We start from the raw sequence: 14908 nt of genomic DNA, 5'->3' as shown, positions 1-14908 counted from the left end.
GCCATCGGTGGAAAGAAAAGTTGGTATATAAAGCTAGGGCCGATAATCCGTCCGTATTGATGAGGCAATGGACCTCGATTTGTGATGTTTCAGCTGATTGCTGAGGATTTTATCCATCACAGGTAGTGTCGACGGGAGTTGAGAGATGCTCATAGAATTAAAATTTAGTTTTATTAAAGGGTCATGAGGTCATAGGTGACTGAGTCGTAGTTTCGATATAGCGAATGGGTTAGCGCCACATGGCATTCATTGTGAATTATAGTATGACAGCTTTACTGTAAGCGGAGTGTGCATATGTCAGTCCATCTTAATTTAAAAGGAAGAAGTAAAAAATGTATGTCTTCGCCATTGATTTTGATCAAAAGGGATAAAGGAATGTTAGAAAATAGCCATGTATTCACATTTAGTTATTTGTTATCTTTTTATCCATCTCTCTATCGATTTATATATTTATCTATCTACCTAGCGATGAGTCGACTACAGAGATTTGAATCCACATGTTTAGACAGGTTGTCAAATTGTGTCAAACTCTGTGACCGGTCAGTTTGCACCAAAATGTATTCGAATGAAGAACGGGCGTGATGTGCTACGTGTCACGTGTTCAGGTTTGCGCAAGCATAATGTTGAGTTGGTTCAGAGATGCCGAGAAAACTAGATGAACTAAACAGGTCTCCTTTCTTGATAAATAAAGTAATATAAATACAAGTATTATTTAGATAATAACAAGATAACAATACAACATACCTTTAATTTGGCACAGTATTTACACGGTTATATAGACATAACAATACAACGGTACTAAGGTATAAACTTTGGTCAAAATCTGACTACTCCTTATTTCATTAAACATATTTGATTTTCTATACTTATCATAATTATTCCGATAAAAAGTCTATCTAAAAATATTCCAAGATACATGAACTACTTTGTGTGAATTTGATACACATATGTGTGTAGTACGTTATGAATATATATTTATGTAAAATATGCTACACAGAAGCTTCTCTGTTCTACCTAGAGAATCGTCAATCTAAAATTTGCGTTGCAGGGTAAATGATATATCCACATTCTGTTTAGTAAATTAAGTATTTTACTCTCCAATAGACTAATGTTCTCATTATACAATAGTAGAGCGTGGTTAAACAACAGTTTGGCTGACGTTTACTTCTTAATGTTTGTTTGGTTTTTAAAAAAGAGTGAGGTACAAACAATATGGCACAAGGTCAGAAGGTCGTTATTGAAAAGAAAACGAATAAGATGGGTGCGAACTTTGGCTACAAAAGTACCGAAGAAACTCCTATTGCATTTCAGTGGAACGACATCATTGCTCAATGATTAAACTCTTCAGCACTGATTGTCGATGACGTATCGCTGACTCCCAAGAACAAGATCGTTTACTTTTAGCTCTTTCCTCCCTGTATGTATCTAATCTCCTCTCTTTTCCAGCCGCCTTTCTTATCTTTCTTTCGATTCACTATCCCATCACTCTTTCATTTTTGATTGCGTCAATCGCTTCTCCCCCCCCATTTCTCATCAGTTTCTCTTTATATGAATTGTAGGCCTATTCTTCCGACCATCCATGTACACATTTTAATCTGTGCACAATCATAAACAAGTAATCACCAAACCTATATAACCAAAAAAAAAAAACGGAATCTGGAATTAATAGTAATCAAATTTACCAAATTCCTACTACTTATGTTTACTACGTTATAATCTCATTGAATAATGAATACCCATTAACTCTTATCCTCAAGTAGTCTCCAGGCCTTGATAAGTGGTGATGCCTGTATAAAAAATAGCTCTCTTAAATTCGAGAAAATACACCGTTAAATTGAAATTCATGTTATTAAATAATTACGCTGTTTAAGCCTATTCGAGGATAATATTTACCGTAAGTGGCTACTCATGGTGCCATAAGATGGAAATCTTGTGGCTGAGTAACAGTTAAATATGGATATCACAGGTAATTAAGTTAAAATTTCACTTGACATGACCCGTTCAATAAATAGTCACGTCAATACGTATAAAACATAACTTCCATATTCATCAGTGCTTCCACTCGCACATATCGGCAAATAATTCCTTGATTTTCCACCATTTTAAAGCACCATTTTAAAGTACCGTTTTAAAGTACCATTTTAAAGTACCGTTTTAAAGTACCGTTTTAAAGTACCGTTTTAAAGTACCGTTTTAAAGTACCGTTTTATCGATTGATATATCATCGTCATTAAGAAGAGTTCCATTTTTGTCATCCCTATCTTGTTACGCCGTAAGGAAAGCAGTGGAAAGATAGGAATTCGCGTAACATTATCTCCTTCACACGATGAATGTCACTTTTAGATAACTGTTATATTAATCATCACGTGATAAACAGTACCATTCTATCATACATTTTGTCTTCTACTGCTGTCTTCCGAAACTGATTGTGTTATTAAAATCGTCTCGGTCATCCTCCAAAGTCTGCCTTACTTTTTTTTTGGGGGGGGGGGTGAAATATTCTTGTTTTGCAAGCAAATCGCCACAAAAACATACAATTTGCGAAATGGCATTTGATTCCGCAATTGGCATTGTTTTCATATTTACAAGTAATGGCGACACCTCACTCCTTGCTTTCTGTTTAGCATTTGTTCGTTCGATAACTTCAAATTCCCAGCTCAGGTTCACTACTTTTTCGCGCTTTTCTTTAGTTTTACATTGGTTTCCTTTGTATATTGTTCCCACGTGAGACGATGGCCTGAACGATCAACGGCTTAACTTACATTTTGATTAACTTATCAACAATCTTCCAGTGAACATAAATTCTTCAAATGATTACAATTGACCTACCGTAAATATTTACCTCCCGCAATTGTTGCTAACCCCAGAAAACTTGGTATACTGAAATAACAAAAACGACGGAGAATCATGTGAGTAATAAGAAAAGAATGAATGATAGTCAACAATAAAAACAACAATAGCAGCAGTCAAAGCTGTCAATTTTATGTTTACTAGAGATTTAACATACGGGATATAGAGATTTAGGAAAATCATTTTACTCGGTTTTCGCCCGACATTTGACTGTCAAGGAGTCAACGTTCAACGATTGTATCTTTGAAATCTCTATCAAACTCCTCCGATATTATTGGGTCTAAATACTTGCAATTTTTTATGTAAGCAGCGAGGACGTGAATAAAACTTTTTAATTTAATTTAATCCCAAAACAATAAATGTTAATGCGTCAAAATTAGAGTTAAAGTTTACAATAGGTTGACTTCTGCAGTCTCTAGTAAATATGCATGTTAAATCGTATCTTCGAAAATAAGTTGGATGGCCACCAGATAGCTAAAGGTTCTTTTTTTTGTTTTGTTTCTCAGAATTAGTAGTGTGATTGAATGTCGATAATGACAAAGGGTGTAGGGCCTTGAGTGTTGAAGTTTTTATTTGTGCCACTCGTGGAAAGAAGAGCTGGTATAGAAAGCCAGGGGCAATAATCCGTCCGTGTTGATGAAGCAAGGGGCCCCGATTTGTATTGTTTCAGCTGATTGTTGAGGATTTTATCGATCACGGGTAGTGTCGACGGGAGTTGAGAGATGCTGGAAGTGTAATTTGTTTTCCATGAGGCCATAGGTAACTGAGTCGTAATTTCGACATGGCGTACGGGTTAGCGCCACATGGCATTAATTGTGGATTTTATTTCATAGTAGATTATGGTAAGACAGCTTTATTTGCAAGTTCCTCTTAATTTAAAAAGGAGAAGTATGTATTTGCAATATATATTGATTTGAAAAGGGACAAAGAATATTAAACAATAGCCATGTATACAGATTCAATTACCTATCTATATGTTATCTTTTTATCCATCTCTCTATCGATCTATATATTTATCTATCTACTTAGTGATGAATGGACTACAAAGATTTGAATCTTTATGTTTAGACAGGTTGTCAATCTGTGTCAAACTTTGTGACCGTTCAGTTTGCACCGAAAAGTATGCGAGAAAACCGGAGGACAAAACAGGTCTCCTCTCAGAACGGAAAAATAGAAAATCTCACAAGCTGATAGTTCATTGATCACTTCCTTCTGCACAAGGAATACCTGGGAGTGAATAAAATATATACAATTATGAGAAGCATTTTCCATAAAAAGAGTCCGGCTTCCCTGGATGGTCAAAAGATATATTTACTCAGTCAATTTTTGGTCTAAACATTTCAAATTTTACATAAAGTGTATTCAGACATAGGTCAAGCTTTTTATTTGATGTTTGACAGAAGATTTGGCTGCCAACAGGTCAAAGTTCCAAAGATTTATCTTTGCGGTCTCTAGCAAACTATTCAGCCAATTTTGTGTAAAATGTCCAATGTTTAATTGGAAATTTTACACAAAGAGTATTCAGACATACAACAAGGTTTTTAGTCCGTTTTGGGGTGAAAATTTGGCTGCCAAGAGTTCAAAGTTGAAAGAGTTTACCTTTGCAGACTCTACCAAACTCCTCCGCAAATATTGGTTCTAAACATTTTCAATTTTAAATTTAGGTTACTTGGACATGAAACAAACTTTGTAATATATATACATATGCGCATAAAGTTATGAACAGTACATAGGACCCGAGCAACGCCTGGCTGAACTGCTAGTGTAAAATATTCTGGTTTATTTTTTACGACAATGAAATTTTATCATCGTCTATTTACCAAACTTTCAAGTAAATAGAAATATTTTTAATCATATCACGCGTTGCTCTCTTTCTTATGACACGTTTTAATGTGTGTGAACATTTTCAAACAGAAAATAAAAAATACCCAACTTTAAGTGACGATATGTGTTTATTGTTGGTTCACTTTTTGTTTACTTTCCTCAGATAAGATAACCCCATAAGAATGCAACTTAGGCAATATTCAAAATTCTGTTTTGAAAATCACATAATTATTAACAATTCTACTTTTAAGTTTCTGAATTTTTGAGATGAAGATTGATTATATTAATTTATTTTTATTTCGGGATATTATTCTCATCTTTATTAGTTGTTGTTTTTCATCTTTTATTGGTTTGTTTATTCACAACGTTTCGGCCAACTATTCCTCTGGCCTTCGTCAGGTGGTAACCGCGACGGATAGGAACTTCGAATCTCCTAACTGCATTCTCAGCCATCACTGCCATCCGTAGTTGTTGTCGTCTCACCACATCTTTGGCCAAGTAAACCTCTGGCACGCTTTGGGTGGGATTGAAACCGCTATCTTCAGACAATGTTCATCTGGAACTGTAGATATTCAACGTCTCTATCAACTGCGCCACGGACCCCGAAGGGCGATCAAGGTTGGATTCTTTGATCTTATAAACCACGTTTATTTATTATCTGATCTTCCATAGTCGGGTCCGTACCGATTAGTATATATATTATTCCTTAATTGGAATTCATTTTTGAGATGAGCATTATATATATATATATATATATATATATATATATATATATATATATATAAATTTATTAGGAATAGTTGACCGAAACGTTGTGAATAAACAAACCAATAAAAGATGAAAAACAACAACTAATAAAGATGAGAATAAAAATAAATTAATATATATAATGCTCATCTCAAAAATGAATTCCAATTAAGGAAGATTGATTATTCGTAATGTTTGGATTCATTGGCTACTGTTCTCATCTTGAGCGTTATTTTCAGTGTTTCGGTCGATGTAACCTCCGACGTTCATTAGGTGTATCTTGTCGAACTCGAAAATTGTTCTGCTGAATACTGTAATTTGGGGGGAATTGTCAACGGGGCTAGCATGCTCTCGTTCCGTCAGCCATGACTGAAAAGAGATCCTAAGTGTTTCGCAGTTGTATGTATCACTTTTAATATTGATTGATTTGACTGAAATGGAAGACTTACATCAAATTTGTTGCCAATGTCCCTGTAAAAATGGTTAAATCATTCTACCGATTCAAAAAATACCTCACTCCTGATACACTTCTATTCCTGTGTAAAAGCCAACATATGCCCTAAAATAAAATATTGTTACTACAACTAAAGAGATTTGCTCAGAGCACCCTTCGTGCTTAGATAGGGTTTTAAACCGATTCCGAAATCTAATAGGTGACATCCTCTCTCCCTCTCCGTTTTTACTCCTTGTTGGGAGTCTATCTGTTTATTCTGAGCTTCAGTCCGTGGTAACAGATATAAAACATACACAACAAATAAGCACATAGTTACAGCCATTCTCGTTAATTTGCCCTACTCTCTAAATCTACATGTAAATTCCATGAACAAAGTTTATTTCCAATAATTGGCCGCCCGTGAAGTCCAATACATCAGTACTGCTTTTTAGTTGATAACAAAAACGGTTGCTTTCAGATTTAATGTAAACAAGTTCTTTTTGAGTCGCCTTTTAATTGACAAATTAACTAATCAAATATGACTATTTTAATCACTACCGATTTTTGTTGTATCCTTGAACTCCTTAATCCTTATCCTCGAGTGGCTCTCGGACTTGATTGAAAGGTTTTGTAATTATACTTCAACGCAACACATCAAAGCCACCATTTGTGTCTGTAAACACTAGAAAACGCTACATCTCTGTTTATGCATTGTATTGTCAGTTTAAAAATGTGTTTACTCAATCCTTCAATTCTTACCGTCCCCACCATAAAAGTTGTCACCCATTATCATTGGCCCAAATCAGTTCACCCTCGTCTGCTTGACAGTCATCGCATTTAAAGCAGTCATTTAACTAAAAGTGACACAAGTAAAAAAAAATGATATTTCTCTTTGCCTTCAGAGCTTGTCTTTTCAAAACGTTGACTAAAAATAGAACATATGTGTAGCTACCTGTCACTTCCATGAACTTTGTTGGCGTGCCAAATAACAGGTAAGTTTTTTTTTTAAGTATACTTGATGTCAAACGTGAGAAATATAAACAAGTTTGCTGCATTCACTGGCGTTGCGCGGGTGGAAACATATTGCCAAGACGGGCTCCATAGAAATTCTTTTTTAATAGAATGTATGTTTACAATATTTTGATGAGATATGTTTTTATTTTAATTGTTTTCCTTACGTTTATCTTAAAAAATATAATTATTATGAAATAGATTATCAGTATTGCATAAATGCGTACACGAAATAAATGTCTGATGTTATTAACAGAGAGAAAATTAAATTGTTTTCGGTAGTACTGTTCAATAGCCGAAACTAATAATTAAAAAAAAAACGTTCGTTTAGTTTTACGTGAAAAATAGTTTGTTATATTTACAACCTCCTTCTCCCCTCCTCCTCATCCTCATCATCATCATCGTCGTCGTCGTCGTCGTCGTTTCTTGCATACTGAGACATTGGACAACATTAAGAATTTGGTTACCAATCAAAACTAGAATTTTATTAAATACGTTTTCGTTGTGGTGTTCGTTTTTTCCATTATTATTAATAATAATAATAATAATAATAATAATAATAATAATAATAATAATAATAATAACAACATAAAATTTCAAAGACCCTTCAAAAAGGTTCCAAACTTTTTTCATATAGGAACTTTTATTGATAATATACACGCATGAAACTCTAGTCCACTTCGAAGTAATCTCTTCCAGCTGCAATGCACTTGTTATACTAAGCCAACAACTTGTGGAAGGCCCCATGAAAGTCCTCTTGTGTGAGCGTTTCAGTGACTTTCATCTCATCAAGTTTCTCATGAGGACAGTCTCTAAGGTTTTCTTGGAGTTTAGGAAATAACTAAAAGTCACAGGGAGCGAGGTGTGAACTATAGGGAGGGTGAGGAACTGTCTTGATGTCCATCTAGGGAAAATAGTCTGTGACAAGGATGGAGCGCCTTTTAAATAAAATTTGCGCTAATCTATCGCATGTTCAGTTCCACACTGACGTCACACCGACCTCAACTGTGCATTTATTCTCTTTATAGACACACGGCGGTTCTTATCCATGATTTTTTTATTTGCCTTATAAATTCTGATGTTCTGACTTCCATACTCCTCTCACACCTCTCATCATTCTTCAGAGAATTCTTGTTTTTCTTGAATCTCATGTCACTTAGAAACGGATGCTAAATTAATGCAGGGTGATCCAAAAGCAGTCTGAATTATTCCATACGTTTTCGTGGCATTTTTTCAAGTTTAAAACAGAAATTTATTGCATATCGTTCTTCTAAAGTGTTCTTACGTCCAGATTATATTTTAAAATTCGCGAGCTTAGACAATTAGGCTTCAATAGGGTGTATTCCCATTTCTGCTGAAGCTGTTTATTTGTAACCTGAAATAATACAATTAGTCAGATGTATAGCAATAACATACGGCATTTTAAATGCCTTAAAAAAATATTGAAACTTATTAAAGGCATTTCGTATTAATAACATAGTAATAGCTAAATAATAATAGATTATTATTAATACTAATTCCAATAATAACATAAAAATGATAACATAATATTAATAATAATAATAATAAGAAGAAGAATATTAATAATTTATTCAATTTATCAAATACAAAGCCAAAATTTTGTTGTATAGATTTATAACCAAATATTTGTGATCCATAATCGATATTTAATTATTTTAACTTAATCTTTAGTGCATTTTCACACATGTCTTTCTCTCACTCTTTCCCTCTATCTTTTTTCGCTTTCTCTCTCTTACCATGTATATATATATACGCACACACACACACACACACACATATGTGCATATATATATATAGAGAGAGAGAGAAAGAGAGAGAGAAAGAGGGAGAGTGAGAGAAATTAAGAGGAACAAATCGAGTTATGTGTTCATCAACGATTCGTCTTTATTTCGAGACTACCTCTGTAACATATATACAGGGTGGGGCGGAGCAACTTGCTTGTTTGTTTTAATTGATACTACAAATAAGTAAGTTGTTTATATATGTTGTTTGTATATATATATATATATATATATATATATATATATATATATATATATATATATATATATATATATATATATATGAATAAAAAAGAATACGAAAAGTATAAAAGCTTATAACTTTTCTTTATTCGTTTTCAATTGGTGACGTGCAGGAATACAAAATAATATTATGAAAAAAAAAATTTTAAAATTTTTTTATAAGTACATAATTTTCGACCGATCCTTCAGTCTTCATCGGTGTAGTGAAAGTGGTATATATATATATATATATATATATATATATATATATATATATATATATATATATATATATATATATATATCCCGAATTTGCTTTCAAACATATTATTCTTGCAGTTGTTTCTGGCCTATAAAAAGATTGCAATTCTAGTGATACCTTACTGCAGTTCATTTTTCGTGAATTATTTCCATTTTTATTAAGGAAAGGCAAACAGAAAATATAATATAAAAATGGTTCTCTTCACTTTTTTCTTCAGACAAAAACATTTGAAAAAATTTAATTTCAACCATTGTGTTAGATAAATGTCAGCAAATGTATCATTAATGTAAGTACATGCAAGATATAATAGCTAAACCACTGGATATATGATCCATTTTTTCTTTTGTTACTAATGAAAATGGTCAAAAAACATGGATGAACAGGATTTTTTCTTAAATATTAAACATTATAGAAATGTATTAACTTCGTGTATTATATGTTCAGATCCAGTAATACAGGGTGACATTGGGTTAACTTTTAAATGATAATTTCTAGTTAAATTATAAAGAAATGCGTATATATGAGATTTGCCATAATATGGCATGACCACGTTCCTGATATGTCACCGAAATTAAGCAACGTTTAACCTGGTCAGTACTAAAATGGGTGTTATTTTCGCTTATCTCGGCATTGTTGCTAGTCGTCCTCGACTTTACTTGCAACCGGAATCTATCAGTACCGACTCAAGAGAGGTGTGGTTGAAGATTGCACAACCCTTATGTCTCAATTACATACGCAGTCACATTCACAGGGATATCCATTGTATCTTAAGACTGAACAGAAGTGATGATATGGTAGTCGCAATCCGAATAACAGATAGTTACAAACCGTGACAAACAGGTGACTAATGTCTTGCATCTTTTTTAATGTCGCCCTACGAAACGTAAAATAAAAGGGTTATGCTAGTAAACATTGGAATGTAAAATAATCATTTCAATTTTGAGCAGAATCCATTATATCATTTAGATTTTAGAAAAATGGAAATTTAAGATTTAAAGAAAAATGTGAAATCAGGGAGTTATGTTAAATTGTAGTTTAATATTCGTTTAATCTTGTCTATGATTATTAACGATCAACTATCAATATTATCGATGACCTTCAACCACTTTTCCTTGGTTTGCAGAAAAGTTAATTTAATTCAAAGTTGTTTATCTTGTCGTGATCCAAACTTCATTATGATCGGTTAATAAGTTTGGGTGTGCATACTACACATAAAATATGGAAACGTATACTTATTTATTTTATAAATAGATATTAAACTGTTATAGAATAAAAACATTCATGTCTATAATTTTCTATCATCGTATACATAACACCAATACGATTACTACTATTTCAGTACTATTGCTACTACTGCTAATAAAGGTATTAATTATCAAAATATGCTGTTTCAAATTATTAATTATACAAATGAAAATAATGAAATATTAAAATGATTTGGAGTAAAACCAAAAAAAAAAGGAGTTGCAGAATCAAAGGAAACCGGATCGAGGAGCACAGTACAAATAACCCTAACAATCCATAAGGAACATAATAATAATCAAGATAATAATAATAATACTGGCTCTAATCTATAATATAAGCCTCACCTGTCTGTTTAAATGTATGTATGTATGTATGTATGTATGTCTGCCTAAAACTTTCGACCGAGGCGATGGATTTTCACAGGATCGGTATCGTTATAAAACTTGAGCCTTTGGATGACAAATATCGAAAAATTGGCTAAAAACATTAATTACTTAACCATCACCTGAGCACTTTTCTACAGGAAGGGGTCGCGTTTTTCATCGATATTTTCGAAAGTCATTCTCTCTTTTCGATTGACTAGACTTAATTTAAACATTCGCCACTTCTGGTTTGGCGCTGTGCACAACAGCAAAGACGTCACGTTTTTTTCACGTTCTTTCCTCTTCCGCGGTACAGGTTAGCCTGCTTGGCTACTACCACTTTTTTTCTTGTTTGCTTAATACACACCTCCAAACACCCGGACCACGCCGGACACCCAGGCTAGTCTAATATATAAAAGGCAAAATAAGCGAGCGCGTTTGTGTATGTCCATGAAATTATTTTTGCGTTAAGGATCTCGTGTCGGGTAGATTCCGGGAGAAGTTTGCTATTACTTCTCATATTGTAATATCTCAGTTTTGCAAACAGAAATAAACGTAATAAAATAAAACATATATAATATAAAATAAAATAAAAATATATAATAAAAATAAAATAAAAATATATAATATCAAATAAAATAAAAAAATATATAATAAAAATGAAATAAATCATATATAATATAAAATAAAATAAACCATATATAAAATAAAATAAAAAATATATAATATAAAATAAAATAAATGATATATAATATAAAGTAAAATAAAACATATATTATATAAAATAAAATAAAACATATATTATATAAAATGAAATAAAACATACAATATAAAATAAAATAAAACATATATTATATAAAATAAAATAAAACATATATAATATAAAATAAAATATATAATATAAAATAAAATAAAAAATATAATATAAAATAAAATAAAACATATATAATATAAAATAAAATAAAACATATATTATATAAAATAAAATAAAACATATATTATATAAAATGAAATAAAACATACAATATAAAATAAAATAAAACATATACAAAATGTATGATGGGCTCCCTCAAAAATTACAGACAGAAGTACTCGTGTATATATATATATATATATATATATATATATATATATATATATAAGCAGACATGCAGGACTAGTATAAGTGGTTTATATATATATATATATATGTATATATCCAAATTACTTATAAATAAATGAGATAGCATTAAGAAAAAAATTTTCTGCAGATAATACATTAAACTTATATAAGTCAAAAAGATCAAATACTACCACTAGACCGTTTTAAATTTAATATAAATTTACACAAAACTTTAAAATAATAACTATTTTATTTATTTATGCGTGCATGAAAGTACTTTTGTGTACGGAATGAATAAAAGTATATATTAACCGAAACTATATACGTCCTATGGAATTGGGGGCGACTAATAATGCAATTTTCTGCATCTTAATCAATTAGGAAGTGAAATATTAGTGAGCAAAATAACAACGACCGCTATAATCACCAATAAAATTAATTACATAAAAATACATAAAATATTAACTACATAAGAATCAATTTTTTGAATTCATAGTAATATATTACAAATACAATATAGAAAATTTAAACGTATTATAAGATAATATTTATTTCAAACTAATTTTAACATGAAAACATACAGATTGTTTTAAAACTTTGTATATAACTTTTTTATATTTTTTATATATCATTTAATAGACTTATTTTCCATGACTCAATTAACTCCATGACGCGCGTATAATCTTCATTTTATATCCCTTTCCTTCTCTTTCTCTGAAAGTCTAGACTAAATTAAACCATATGACAGGCAGCGGATGGTCACTCTCTTCCTTTTTCTTTCTTCTTCTCTTTCCCTTACGCGCAGCCGATTGTCAGTTTATTTCCTTCTCTCTATATCCGTATATTTCTCCCTCTTCTTCCTAGGTTAGCAAACGCGTGCAAGTCATTTACGGGTAAGAACGTGCATATTTAGGTGTGTGTGTGTGTGTATGTGTGTGTGCGTGTATGTGTGTGTCTGTTGTTACGTCGGGTTACCGGACAGTCGTTAAATGTCATAATGTTCTTGTTGTTTTTTAAAAATCCCTCCCCTACTAACTTAATTCCCACCCTCTCTATATAATGTATTAAGTTGATTGCTACTACCACGCCCTCTGGTTTTTGACGGTCGAGGCCCGATTCTTTTTCTTTCTTTATTTCAGTATCAAAAATGTAATTGTCTAGTTTAGATGCTTGAAAATACCATAAGGTTGAAATAAATTATTGCATCGACAATTATGTAATTTCCGTGTTATATTTATATATATATATATATATATATATATATATATATCAGTTTATCTAGTTCTGACATCGATATTAAAAGTCTATTTTTTATTTAAAAGTGTTCAAACGAAGTTCTTTATATACTCAGTCCATGATCTGCGAGCAACTACATAAAGCTTTACTTCACATATTCCTTTAACAAATGAGCACATATGCATTGTTATTTTGAAATGCCTGAAAAGAAAGCTTGGTGTACATAATATGAAAGTCATTTGTGTTTTCCGTGATAGAAGCGTTGATTGAGTTTTAAAATATAATACGTATGAAATGCGCCTAAAAGTAAAATTACATAAAATAAAAATTGTCTTCCAAACCTATTCCATACGTATTTTTTAAATTTAATCAACGCTTCTATCACAAAAAACATAACTGACTTTCATATCACGTCCGCCAAGCGTTCTCTTTCAAAATAACATTTATATATATATATATATATATATATATATATATATATATATATATATATATATATATATAATTCTGAATATGGCGTGTAGCGTCGAAATGTTAATTTTAAACAAAAATATGTGTTTATTTTCATGATATTTAGTTGTAATTTTGCTTTCAAACGTATTTCATACGTGTTTTATTTTCAAATATCTGTATATGCACGTTTGGGCGGTGCCAAGAGGCTAAGGAATTAGTGCGGGGTGTTGTATGTATTGGTTTCGATTCTAGCTGATGGCACTCAAATCATATATATATATATATATATATATATATATATATATATATAATTCTAGTTTTGATCTGACTACAAGGTGATCCGAAAGTAACTCCCTATTCTAAAATGACCATAATATATATTTTAAGTATAATTTCTCCAATTAATGAATATGAGAAGCAATTGAATTACATGCACTTTTATTCAAAATCTAATATGACCACAATAATTCGCCAACAGCTTTAACAGTCGATGATTAACCACATACACTGATTTCATATGAAACTCTTGTGGGATGGAACAAATAACTTAACGTATTCTCCCTTCAAGTTCTTCAAGATTTCTTTGTTTGGTAAAGTAGACGTTCAACCAACCCCAAAGAAAGATTATTAAATCAGTATTTCTGGCTGCCCATTCGTGTGAACCACGACGACCTATCTATTTTCCAGGAAATTGGCATTCGGACATTCATGAACAACAATAGAAAACAAAAACATTTATTTAATTACCATACATTAAGTCACATACACACAAAAATTTAGAGCCAATTAGTTACAAGTAACTAGAGACCTCTACAGGCGATACAGCTTATGTGAAAGCAAAGTTTGTAATCAAAATATGAGATATTCCTTGTCAGAGGGAGTTAATATCAAGAGGTTGTCTCAAATTCTGTGAAAAATAAGATTTGGTTGTATGTAAATAAGACCCAAAGGAGGTGCGGATTCGAGTCTGTATTCAGATATAGGAATGAATGGTAAAAGATGGGAGGTGAAAGATCGAGACAGACGTAATAGAAGACCAGAAAGAATAGTATTCGTATGCGTGTGTGATGGCCGCTCTATATTTTAAACATATTAGTGTGTATAGGTTCATGATATGAGGGAATGTGAATTTGACATGTCTATGCTAAAATGCTAAAAGGGCTTTATTTTCAAGACTCTACGACAACTTTAAATGTCTGTACAAAAACATCTGGAAACTTATTGAATTCACCTCATATATATATATATAATATAAAGCTGAATATATGTGTGTGTGTGTGTGTGTGTGTGTGTGTGTGTGTGTGTGTGTGTGTGTGTGTGTGGTCACGAATAGGCTCCTATATGGTTGACTATTTTAAA

General features: G+C 31.7%; 1 protein-coding gene across 2 annotated transcripts in view; it reads left to right on the top strand.

The window, feature by feature from the left end:
- Positions 1 to 6639: 6639 nt before the first annotated feature.
- The window catches only part of LOC145266486 (uncharacterized), a 125251-nt gene continuing 116982 nt past the window's right edge, over positions 6640 to 14908 (top strand). Inside the window, exon 1 of one of the 2 annotated variants that reach the window (XM_080122204.1) lies at positions 6640 to 6846. The gene's annotated coding sequence lies outside the window, so the exon portion shown is untranslated. Of the gene's footprint in view, positions 6847 to 9840; positions 9992 to 14908 lie in introns of those variants that run through there. The other variant, XM_080122205.1, reaches the window with a different exon arrangement.

The sequence above is a fragment of the Euprymna scolopes genome, chromosome 41 (assembly GCF_053919585.1).
Source record: "Euprymna scolopes isolate OS-2025 chromosome 41, ASM5391958v1, whole genome shotgun sequence".
In the NCBI taxonomy this organism is placed as follows: domain Eukaryota; kingdom Metazoa; phylum Mollusca; class Cephalopoda; order Sepiida; family Sepiolidae; genus Euprymna; species Euprymna scolopes.
This window is presented reverse-complemented; position numbering and strand designations above follow the sequence as displayed.